Raw genomic sequence first — 12249 nt, 5'->3', positions numbered from 1 at the left:
TTACTCAGTTATGGCAGACATGTGTAGTATGGTGTGTATAGGAACAGGAATACAGTTGTGTGCATGCAATCTGATCTGATATTTCATCTAGTTATGATTCATTTGTGCCACTTAATTACTGCATTCAAGGTCTTCTGTAATAAATGTGTTTTCTTAACCTACAGTCTCTAAGCTACTAGACTAAGAATTCTGTTATAATTGAAAAGCTATTTGGGAACACTCCAATCATTTTTTTTTGAAGTAAAAAACACACAACAGCATACTAAGAAGGCAATTTACTCACAGTCAGAAGAGCAGGTCACGCTGTTTTAGATTGTCGGTGGGTTTTCAGTAAGTTTAGACCTTTTAGATTAGGTTTTTCTTTTTTTATTTTTTATTTTTTTGGAATGGACTCCAGGTTTTAAGCAGTCTTGTCTGAAATGTTCACTGTTGCATACAGCAGAAGATTTCAAGCATATAAGGCATGTGACAGCTATTAATAAAGAATCCAATATCATCTAAACATTACGATAATTTGAGAAGTATTATGCATCATGATCTGCTGTTGTCTGTGTCTTCCAAAAATTAAGGAAACACTGAAAGCCAGTTCATGTGCCCTTGGGATATGATTTCACTTCTCTTGTCTAAAAACATTATCAAATCTGTACTTTTAGGAAAGACATTCTAGCATGTAAACATGTTTTTTTCTTGTTTTCAGCTCTTACATCCATAACATCGTTATGGATGTTGAAATTGAAAGGCTTTCCTTTGTCAATGAAATCCATGTAAATACAATTTAACCCATAAAAAACAATTCTGTTATTACTAATTACAAGGAAAAAAGAATCCTACTTCGGAAAATGCATAAAGTTGATTTATATTATAAGCTGTATCAAATGCATTATAGCTACAGTATGATGAGACACTTCAACTATATAAATAAATATAATAAATATAAATATAATAAATATAATAAAATCCATATTTGACTAGGAACAAACTGATATTTTTAGGTATATGCAGTTTGCCAGGCTTACTTGGTGGTATGCATCCTAACGGGTAATTTTCAGACTTACTTTCTAAAACCAAGGAATCGAATATATCCCTGCTCCAAAGCACTATGAGATTCTTTTGTTTTAGTTAGAAGAAAATGTTAGTGGTTTCATTTCCCGTGCACTAACTGAGGTAGAGCTGCTTTGTCTTTATTTGAATGGTGGGGCACACCAGTATCTGTATGGTGCATAAACAGTATGTGCCATGTTTAATTGCATGGGACACTTATTTTTTGCTGGAATTTCTGTAATATTTTCAAAACAAAGTATATTCGATTAAATGAACTCCAGGGATTATTGAACTGTATCAGGGCTTCATCTTCTCTACCAGTTTGAATTAAAATAACAGCTGGAGGAATCATGGATATCTGAGGGCTCCTAAGTAAGCAAATCTTGAATAGGTTTGTCTAGAGTTAGTCTGTGGACATATGGTAATGGATTCTCTTCTACAGTCCTATGTCTACATCTGAAGTAGCTTAGAAATTAAATATCTGTCTGGGAAGTCTGTTTTGAAAAAGCTTCAAGCAATTCTGATTCTTCTTGCAGATTCTGCAGCATGTAGGATCAGTACAGATTGAGGTGCCTTACCTGTGTGCTTTCTTTCCTGTCACTACTCTGTCGTTGTATAGTTGTGGGTCCTCATTGAATTTATCAAATAATAAACTGCTTTGTGCAGCCTTGTAGGGCAGTATGAGCACGTACCAAATCTCCTCAAAATCATAAAACTCCTGAGTGGTAATTGTTGCAATGGTTCTTTCTTTGACAGTTTATTGGCATTGTTGGTTTGTCAAATGCTTATGGAGTGCACTCTATAGCATGTAATCTTTCCCCTTCACCCAGAGTCCTGCTGCACTAGCAGTGTACTGCAGTCTGTTGGCCACATAGGGTCCTGGGTCTCAGTGCTCTCCCGAGGTAAGGGTATAATTTGTTCTGGACAAAGCTTTCAGCTGCCACAAGCTGAGCAGGACTTGAGCTGCAACTCTTTGCCCACTTGCTGAGTTTTGCTCCAAAGTCAGACTGATAGGGACCAGGTCTGATCTATTTTCCTTGAGCTATCTGGGCATTGTCACCTGACTCACTGCTTATTGCAGGTGCTTGGAAACTGGTGGTGGTTGTAACACGATTTTGTTCTGCTGCATTTAGTCTTCTACGAAGTGTTCAGGAGTGTTTTGCAGCTGGCAGAGTAAGGGCTGTGGGGTTTGAAGTAGGAATGGGTTAAGTGTCCAAGATAGCAGGAGACTAGCCTTTTCCCATCTAATGTCTCTATCTTTTCAAAAGCTGCTGTTTTGTTTATGAAATAAGTAAATCAACTATTCTTTTGGAAGACCATGACATGGAAGAGATCATGGGCACAGCTGGAAAACACAGTCCCTACTGAGATCTCCAGGACAGGTGGTGTCCATGTTGACTCTAGGGACAGGAATTATCTCACATGTCGTAGGGGCTGCATGCCCTGAGGACTGGGTAGGAAGAGAGTGTGAATAGAAATTGTCCTCAGGACAGGACAGAGGTGTTTGAAATGCACTGACTTACACAGCTGCTGGGCCACAGCAGGAGAAGATCTGGTACCTTCTCTTAAGAGAAAGGTGACCAGTTCTGTTCACTGAATTGCACAGATGAATACCCCAATAATGGGGTACTGAGGAAAAGGCGAACATCTTAATCAGCATGTGTTTTGTGGGAAGTCATAGATAGCTGGAATATTCTAACCATAATCATCTGCTTGGGTAATTCTTCAAGCTAGAAAGAAAAGTGCCTAGTGTAGAGGACACCCCAGTGCTAGACACCAAGCAGTGTAATGACCACCAGGGCATCACCTGTGCCGCACTGTGCCTGCCTAGTGGTGAAATACAGTGCCACGCAAGTTTAACCAGCTCCAGAGCAGGAGCTGAGCAAGGGAACTTGAGGATCCAAACTGTGTGTTTCTCTTTAAAGCAGTGTTTGAATATCTGGGACCCTGTTTGAACCTAGCTAACAGAGCATTAGAAACTTTGAAAATGTTTGTACTGCATTCCAGGAGCCTTGAGAGGTCAGCATTTGATATAAATGTTCCTTCTAACAAGACTAGTTTCGTATATTAGGGAAGCAAAGAAATGAAGAACGTGTGATGACCTTTTCTCTTGTTTCTTTTTTACTTCTAAATTACCTACTCTTCTATGAGTAAGTACCTTACTTGTAACAAAAGAACAAAAATTTAGTGTAAACTTTTGATTTTTTTAATTTTTTTTTTTTTTTTTTTTTTTTACACAGTCATTTTGCCTAGTTTTAAGCTATCTTTTCAATGTATAAATAGAGCACGTCTGATTAAGTATTGGCACTAGAACTTCCAACTGGGCTCTGGAAATACAGCTGTCCAGCTGGCTCTGACTCATTCCTACACATAAAAATGCTACAATCTAAAGTCTAATCAACTGTGTGCCTGATGCATATAAGACAAAGCAGGCTCTCCAGCTTGCTTCTTTTGTACCTGTAACCTGCTGTCTGCCTGTATAGACAAACAAATTTTTCCTTGTGGTAGTGATAGAGTCGCTTACTAGATAGAAAGAACTGTAGTCACGTGGAATTGGAGAGACTTCAGTCTAGAGTAAACGAGGGTCTGCATATTTGGCAATTCTGAGAAGTCTAAATTCAACTAGAAAACAGAGTACTGTAATAAATGGAGAGGTGCAAGAAATATGGGTTTAAACAATAGCTAATTGTACATACTCATTTGCAGGATACTTTTGGTAATTGTTGAAATGATGATTTATAGTAATTTTATACTTGTGTTTAGAGGTTTTAAAATCAGCAATCTAATGTCATAAATGCAGCGGCTTTTGTTATAAAAGAAATGGGACTGAACTACAGGCTTTTTGTTTAGTGGGAAGTTCCATTACTTCTAAAAGGTATTTTCTTAGACTTCCAATTAAAAATAAAAGTGGTTTAGTCTTGCTGTAAAATGGAAATTATGTAGAAAAACTAAGGTCTTGGAATTCAAATTCTTTTGGTTTTAATTAAAAATCAGAATTTGTCAACCTAATTTGACCTCTTATAAATGTTATGGAACTTTTAAAATCAGTTTAATTTAGACATGTTATGGACCAAAACCAAACTGCTTTCATCTTAAAAATGTCACGGTTTCTGCTGTGTTTCCAAAAATTAAACTTCTTTTGTAATGGCTTAAATATAAAAGCTGATGGAAACATTTTTCATATGAAAAACAAAATTGGCAGATCTTTAAACTGTCTCTCTCTGGACATAAGGCTGTAGGCTTACACAGTTGATCAGCACGTTTTTAAGGTCTTATCTAAAATCTTGGGGATCAGAAACAGAGTGTGGGGGGGATATGGACTCTGTAAAACTGTTCTCTAGAAAGGCTAAAATGTGTGGCACACTAAAGAGTGTTTCATAACATTTAAGCATGCAGGTTCAAGGTTTTTCATCATCTATTTAAAGATGAATTTTGCCTCTTTAGGTATGAGCCCATGTACAGGCTAGTAGTAGTTTGGTAGTGATGTCAGGGTCATTTTTGGAAAGTGAGGCAATGAGCTGTCTGCCCACTGTACCTTGCCTGCTCCCTCTCCTTGTACTTGATGTACCTTTTAGGGGATTGTGAGGGAGTAGTGGGTTTCAAGTGATAACAATATGAAATGTTGGTGTAAGCTCATGCACAGCGTGCTTTCCATCTGGCAGGTATCCCAGAATTGCAAACTAATCGAGGGTGGAAGGAACTGCTGGAGATCATCTAGTTTAACCCCAGCTCCTGAAGCAGGCTCAGCTAGAGCAGGTCGCACAGGACTGTCATTGGGTTTTGAATATCCCCAAGAATGAAGATTCCACAGGCTCTCTGGACTACCTGCTTCATCTCTCATCTTCCTACTGGGTACCACTGAGAAGAATGTGGCTCCATTGTCTTTACATGCTCCCATCAGGTATTTATACATATTAATAAGATCTCACCATCCCTTGTCTTCATCATAATCGGGCCCAGCTCCCTCAGCCTCAGCTTGCATGACCTTTATTATCTTAGTGTCCCTTTGCAGCACTCTTTTCTGTCTGCATCTTTCTTGTGTTGGGGCACCCAGAACTGGATATAGCACTCCAGATGCACCTCACTGTAAACTGTAAGCTTATTGTTTATTGTGAGAACTTCTTACAATTATTTTTTTAAGTGCAAAACATACTGTTTTCAGCTGTGTTTTACTTTCAGATTTGAATTTGTTTGAAAATTAAACTAGAATGAGAAATTCAGGCAGAATACATTTAAGGGAACTGCTCCTACTGTGAGGATAGAAGCATGAAAAGCTGTACAAGAGGGGAAATATTTTATAAACACCATTTGTGTGTAAAGTTTATCCTGTAGGAAAAAAAAAAAAGAAAATTAAGAAGACATGCGGAATATTTTTCAAATTTTAATGATAAATTGTTGTTATAAATATGCAGAGTTTTACAACTGAGAAGAAAGCTCCAAAAGAAGAATGGTATCTTTAAATACAATTTTGATACATTTCAGGTTAAAAACAATGTGAAAACACTTGAAATTAAGTAAGAAGAAAGCTCATTTTTATGTGGAAGAATCTGTTTGTGAGGTAGTACCATGCAAGTCAGGCAAAGTGAAAGATGTTCTTCATGGGTGACAAGGGACAGACAGGGCCAGAACAGTTTGCAGTTAGCAGAATAAATCCATATCTTTGTATCAGAGACTTGTAGTAGTGATTCTTGTGCAATGCTTTGTGCTGACTCCATTCTACAGGTGAATTCACTGTGGCTGTTGCAGAAGACTAAATAATTTGTGAGTTTATTTCCTGTCATTCTTACTAGCTCTGTTCTTTGAGCCAATATAGCTCTGCTAGCTTATTTTGAGCTGTTTCTGATGTGACAGCACAAGGACAGTTTTTATTCTGATCCGTGGGTATTGATATAGCCATTAAAAACTCCGTAATAGGAGCATATTAGTCCTACTAATAACTGATCCCAATTTAGTCACTGTGCTGTTACAATTATGATAATCAAATCAACAATTTAAACTTGTGGTTAACATTGTGGATCACTACTAATGATAACCTTTTCCACTAATGATTAAAATTATTTTCTGCCATTCAGAAAAGTTCTATTAATCAACTACAGATACAGAACCTGTCATAGTTGTTAGTAGTGGTTTTCAAGAACAAGTCAAAAGAAACTGCATGTCCTGTCAACTCCCAGCATTTAGTTTAGCTATAACACCTCTCCAACTCTTGCATTTCCTCCAGAATAGCACATTATGTAGCAGCTCAAGGGATTGTATGCTTTAGCAAGCATTTATAATCCAGCCAGGGAATTTTATACAGCTGGATCATGTCTAACTGCTCTAGCCAAAATTCCTATTTCTAAGTGTGGGCAATTCACCCAAAAAAATGTCTTCACAAATATATTTGTTTCAGAATTTTTAACCGAGTTTGTCCTAGTGAACCTATGGGCAGTATGGTTCTACAGTGAAAAACTCAGTATCAATAAATACAAGATGAGAATGTATACTGAAATTACCTGAGGTGAGATTGGATCAAAACCAAAGTTAGCACAGGTTATTGGATAAATGAAAGATCAGGAGCACAGTCATGCTTCATGATGGCAGCTCTGCAGCAATGGTGTCATGTACACAGTCATCGCCTCCAACCGCAGTACTTCTGGCTTTCGGGTGATGGTTGTTGACTTCTCTTCCCAGGCGCTGACTCCTGCTTCATTTTTTGTTTGTTTGTTGTTTTTCTAGTGACTAAGCATCTAATTTGAATCAACTGTGGGAGAAAAGAGGATTGAAGGTAAAGTAGTGCTTTTTATTATTCAGGTTGTCACTAATTGCTGTTTTCAGTTCAGAACATTTAAATGAAATATTCACACAATCAGGCCAGTTGTAATTCAATCAGAAACCCATCCAACTACCCTGAGGAATCCCATCAGGGCTCCTTATGCAGCAAGAAAGAATTTTAATTAGAAATTTGAAATAAGCTTTTCCCCCAGTTTTGCCAGGAACAAAATGGGCTGGTGCTTAGTGCCTCCATATGGGGAATTAAAGCCTTTGCAAAAATCAGCATTTAAAGAAACAACTAGAATTTCAGATTGTGATAAACGAGTCTGTATTTCCACTTTCTAGTAAGTCTCAGTGAAGAAGCTGAACATATTGCAAACACATTTCTAAGTGAAAACTACTGCTTAGGCTGTAAGTATCTATATTTTAAAAAGTTCTTTCCTATACTAAAAAAATGATTGTTTAGTCGTACACAAAGCTATTTTTGAAAACATACCTAATAAAAAAGAGGAGTTAGCAATTTGAATGGAAAATGACTATTTAGGCATTTTAAATAGATCCCATGGTATTAGCTCTATGTCAGAAGAATTCCTATAAGAAGCTTGCTCCAGCCCTAGGGCAACAGGAGCAGCACCAAGGCCCAATTCCCATCGTCCAGAAACTATGATCCCTAAACCAGTCACTAAATTTTGCAGGGGTAAGATTCAGCACTAATAAAACTAGGGAAGGATGGCGGGGGAAGTCTGTATTTATTTGCTGTAAAGTCAGTCTTGCTTTCTACTCTTTCTTTAGGAACTGTGACAGCTGGAAACTTCCTGAATGAAACCAGTTCTGATACTTGTGCAGCATTTGGCACCTACTGTAAACGTGAGTACAGCACAGGGGTTGACCCTGTTTGCTTTGCAACAGCAACTAGTAACACACTCCTAAGCCAGGACAACACAGTTGCTAGAAGGTAGATGAGTAGCAAGATGTGGTGGTTTGTTTTTGTTTTATTTTTCAGGGGGTGCAGGAGTGTTGTCTTAACAGTTTAAACAGGGCTTGTGAGGGAAATGAATGATCATCTTCACCTTAGACTGCTCTCACTTTTGCCTCCTGACTCAACTTCCTTCTGCTAATCTGTTCATTAAAAATTCCTAGCAAAGAATGTAGAGCAGAACACAGAAGTCTTTCCCTTACCATAAAATATAATAGCTTAAAGTTGACACTTGCAGACCACTACCCAGATCACTTTGTCATGTTTTTTTCCTAGCTTTGCTGCTTTGGATACCTAGTGCTTTGTAGCCTATTTCACTTGCATTTAATTAGTGACAAACACAACAGGATGCCATTTTGGAGAGTTCCCCAGGGCATTTGCTCAAGGCCACTCAGTTTGTCAGTGCGGTACAGCACTTGCACCCTACTGTTTTAATTGCCAGAACAGACAATTCCTCAAGACCTTCCAGAATGGCAGGGGGCAGAGAAAACACAGAAATGTGAAAAAGGAGTGGGAAATACGCTGTTATCTATCCAAACTCTTTCTCATACCTAGCCATAGGCCATCCTCCCACATCAGAGCATATGTGGATACGCTATCAACTTTACTGGGGGGATATGATCCCCTTTACCTCCCCTCTTTTTTTTTTTTTTTTTTTAAATCTTCCCTTTACCTTAGCTGGTAAACCTGGTTAAAGAAATCTGTACAAAACAGACAGGATCTTTAACTCTTGTGAACTGGTAGTGTCTCTATTGACTAGACTTGCACCATCCACTAATTATCTGTCCTAAACTGAAATACCTTGATGTTCTAGCCATACCCATAATACAAGCATCTTCTTCCATGCTCTTAATTTAAGCATATGAAATCAAGCTTCTACTTTGAACGTTTTACTTCTGATGTTCAGTATCTTTAGACCTCAGCTAGGGATAAGATGAGCCTGATTATATGCAGGGTGAGTCTGAAAATAGAGCTAAAGCTGAAGCGGCATTTCTACCATTTGGTTCAGCATAAGAGCTTGATGTTAATTTTTCCCCCCCCCCACCCATGTACTGTAAGCCTTGCTGGCATACATGCACTCACTTAATGAAAGTCAGCAGCAAGGTTTTGTGTTAAAGCATGAGTTACAGTATTTAAGGCATTCATCTAGTTTCCATGTTCAGAAGCAAGACTTCCTAGTATAGCTAGGTAATTGCTTTAAGTTCTGTGTCTTACATAAAATACTTTTTTTTTCTGACAAGAAGTATTCTAGTTTTACAAGGATTGTACAGTTTGGTTTTGCACAGAAGCAATATTAACTAGAAAGTTAATTTCTTGACAGGGGAAAGTAATCTATTTGTATGGCAGCCACATCTATTAATAGAATAAATTTTCCTTCAGGGCCATTTGACTGATTTTACAACCAGTTTCACATTTCATTCAAGTTCTTTGGAGCATGATATCTCAGAGTAGAGAAAATGAGTCCCTAGCACCTTAGTTACTGCCTATTTCACAGAAGTTACAGCAAAATGTTTAGCAAGTTGTAGTTAAAAAAATGTTCTCCCTATTTCAAAAGACTTAAGAACTCATTTAAACTGTAGTTAAATTGTAAGTCTTTATAGCACTCTGAACTAGAGTAGGTGTCCCAGTTCAGTATGCAGAGAAGAATATCAGTCCGTAATCACTACTATACTCTAAAGGTTGGTTTTAATTAACAAGAGCAAAGTGATTTTAATGAAAAGGGGAAAGTTTATTTAAACAAAAGCTATTAATCTAAAAAGGGTTTAGATATGATATTTCCAAGGGAGTTCTTAAAAATTCTTCAGGAAATAATGAGAGAAGAACAAAAGGTTGAGGGTTTAAAGAAATCTTCTACAGAAATTTAGCACTGAAGAAAGTAAATTGTGGTCTAGGAAGGAGAAATTCTTTACCTGTTCTGCCTTGGATAGGGCCTCTCTTGCTGTTTTGTCTATCAAAAATGTCAGTTTCTTGTAGGGGCTCTCTAGATTGTGTAGATTTAATTATCACATTCTATCACAATGGTCAGTCCCTGTTAATTATACCACTGATTTTTAGGAATAAATAATGCTTACAAAGAATCCCTAAGAGAAATTAAGTATTTACCCAAAACAACAAAAATTGATATTCAGTTAACTAAAACTATACTGTCTTTTTCATATATATGTTTTTTTAAAACTGCAGTACAAAATAGTAATGCATTGTTTTTGTGTGTAACTACCATAGGTATTGGATAACTGTTCTTTCCATCCTTAGATATCAATGGCTTTCCATTGCTACAGAAGGGATAGATGCAATGCCTTGCCTGTGTATGAAGCTGTAGCCTATAACTGCAAAACAGACAAATGTTATTGCCCCTTCTGGATCACTGCTTATCTTCTGATCATATGGTCAGGTAAGTGTTTTCTCTGTACGTAGAGAAAGAACACTTTAAAGTCTCTACACTAATCCTAGACTGGACATTAGTTGCAGTAGCAAGAACACTTTCTAGGCTGAATGTGAAATGTTTTTCTCTTGTCTGCTTAAGAAACCTTAACCTACTCCCTGGTTGTCAGTTCATACTTAGCTCAATAAATGTGAAGTAATTATTGTGATATGCCTAGAGATTATTATGCAGTTTTCTTTGACAGCTGGGAGCAGCTGCGCTATAAGCAGAGAAAGAAAGAAAGTGAAGAATCAAGGCTTCCTAGCTAGACCAATGCACATCATGTGTTCCCTGGAGAAACTAATTTCTCCTGCTATTTCCCATTGCATGGCTTACCCAGCATGTCTCAAGCCACATCTAATTATCATGTCTACCTTTCATTTAGGCCAAAGAGGCACTATTATATTGGACAAAGCATGCATCCCATTTCTGCATTGATAGCATTACTTCTCCTCTTCTATCTGAGTTTTTACCAAATCTGTTTCTTCAGCTGTATCTCACCTGACTCACAGCTTGGCATGTGAATGCATGTTTCTAGCTCACTAAAGTGGCTTCCAGTGCTTCTGATACTTTCTTATGACACTTACAGAATACATTTATTATTTATGTTTCTATTATTTTCTTGCTACCTTCTTTTTTCTATGCTCTTTCTCCTGTCACCTGTTTGGAGACAAAGTAGGCATCAAAACTTGGTCTCTTAACCATTTCTCTCAGCGCTATGCTATTAAAGTGTGACTTGTATAGTGTAGACAAATATAGATGTAGACAAAAGATTTACAAAATGTGGTACACATAGATCTTGAACTCACTCTGAAACATAATGCAAAATTTCTTTTTCCTACTCTACCTGTTAAACCTATTTGCCTTTGCTAAACAGTATACCTTAGCTTTTGAAGATATTTGCTTGAGAACTAGCTCATGTAGAGGACAGTATGAAAGACTAGGACAGCTTTGGTATTTGGAGTACTCAAAAAAACCACAACCTCAGAACAGAACACCATAGTTGTGTAGTGCTTCTTTACAGAACTTGTGTTAGTTGCTATGAGTGGAATATATAGGTTAGAGAGGACAGATAGCTCTTTGCCTATCCACTGCTTTGAATCATTCTTTCACAGTACCTGGTTCACCTTTTAGCATTCTGAATTTGGAGTGGACAAATCTGAGACACCTCACATAAAAGACAGGCATACAAAGCTCTGCCACTGTTTTTGAAAATGAACGACTATTATTATTCTTTTCCTTTTGAATTCCAGAAGTGCCTTCAATATCATGTTTTAGTTGTAACTGGGAGAAAAGCCAACGAGCAAGACCAGGAAGAGACTGGAATTAACATCACTTTATGATTCCAAGGAGCCACTAGCCTTATAAGGATTCTGCTCTGACATACTAGGGGAGGCAGATCTACCCACACTGAAACCCTCTCCTATTTTCTCCCTATTTCGATGTCTCCTAAAAAATTAAAAGCAGGTAGGCCTGTGGATGATGCAACTCTCAGGACCAAGCCTCCTTTTCCTAAAGTCAGTCTAACATTTGCAGAAGGGTTAAAGAAACCTTGCCTTTTTGAGAAATTAGGAGTTTTGCTAATTAATCACTTAAACATTTATCTCTAAGGGAAGAGATCTCTGGATTCCCCTAGGTACTGCAAAGGATTGGAAGCAAGGACAAAAGATTCAGGATGCAAAAGTAAGTATATAAAGCTGCATCCTCTGTATCTAGAATATGATTTCAGAGTCAGCTCTTTTCTCTTTAGACTTTTGTCAAGTCTTCATTGATTTTGATACCAAATATTTTTTGTTAACAATGGCACTTGATGCTGTACGTACCAGGAAACATCTTTATCTTGGACAAAACCATTCTTAATTAAGGCTCCTATATCCAAAGTGACCTTGTGCAATTTCAGTTTAAGCTGAATGTCTTGTCTGTACTCTGCCCTGTAGCATTCCTTGAATGCATGAAGAGAGGCAGACACCTCTAGGGCTGAGCCACTTGCATCAGGAGAGGTTATCAATTAATTCTGCACAGTCTCACAACACTGCATATATGTTAAGTGGCATAG

At 37.6% G+C, this 12249-nt stretch overlaps 2 long non-coding RNA genes across 8 annotated transcripts in view; one reads left to right on the top strand and one right to left on the bottom strand.

The window, feature by feature from the left end:
- Positions 1–12134, top strand: part of LOC311438068 — a 179533-nt gene extending 167399 nt beyond the window's left edge. Inside the window, exons 2-6 of one of the 2 annotated variants that reach the window (XR_014693909.1) lie at positions 4704–4942; positions 6760–6808; positions 7588–7662; positions 10025–10163; positions 11447–12134. This is a non-coding gene — a long non-coding RNA (uncharacterized lncRNA). Of the gene's footprint in view, positions 1–4703; positions 4943–6759; positions 6809–7587; positions 7663–10024; positions 10369–11446 lie in introns of those variants that run through there. The other variant, XR_014693910.1, reaches the window with a different exon arrangement.
- The window catches only part of LOC311438067, a 68568-nt gene continuing 61730 nt past the window's right edge, over positions 5412–12249 (bottom strand). For all 6 annotated transcript variants that reach the window (XR_014693903.1, XR_014693904.1, XR_014693905.1 and 3 more), the window contains one exon: positions 5412–6784. This is a non-coding gene — a long non-coding RNA (uncharacterized lncRNA). The remainder of the gene's footprint in view (positions 6785–12249) is intronic.

Source organism: Aythya ferina, assembly GCF_964211825.1.
Source record: "Aythya ferina genome assembly, chromosome: 5".
Classification (NCBI taxonomy): Eukaryota; Metazoa; Chordata; class Aves; order Anseriformes; family Anatidae; genus Aythya; species Aythya ferina.
Note: the sequence above shows the minus strand (reverse complement) of the source record. Positions and strands in the feature narration are given on the sequence as shown.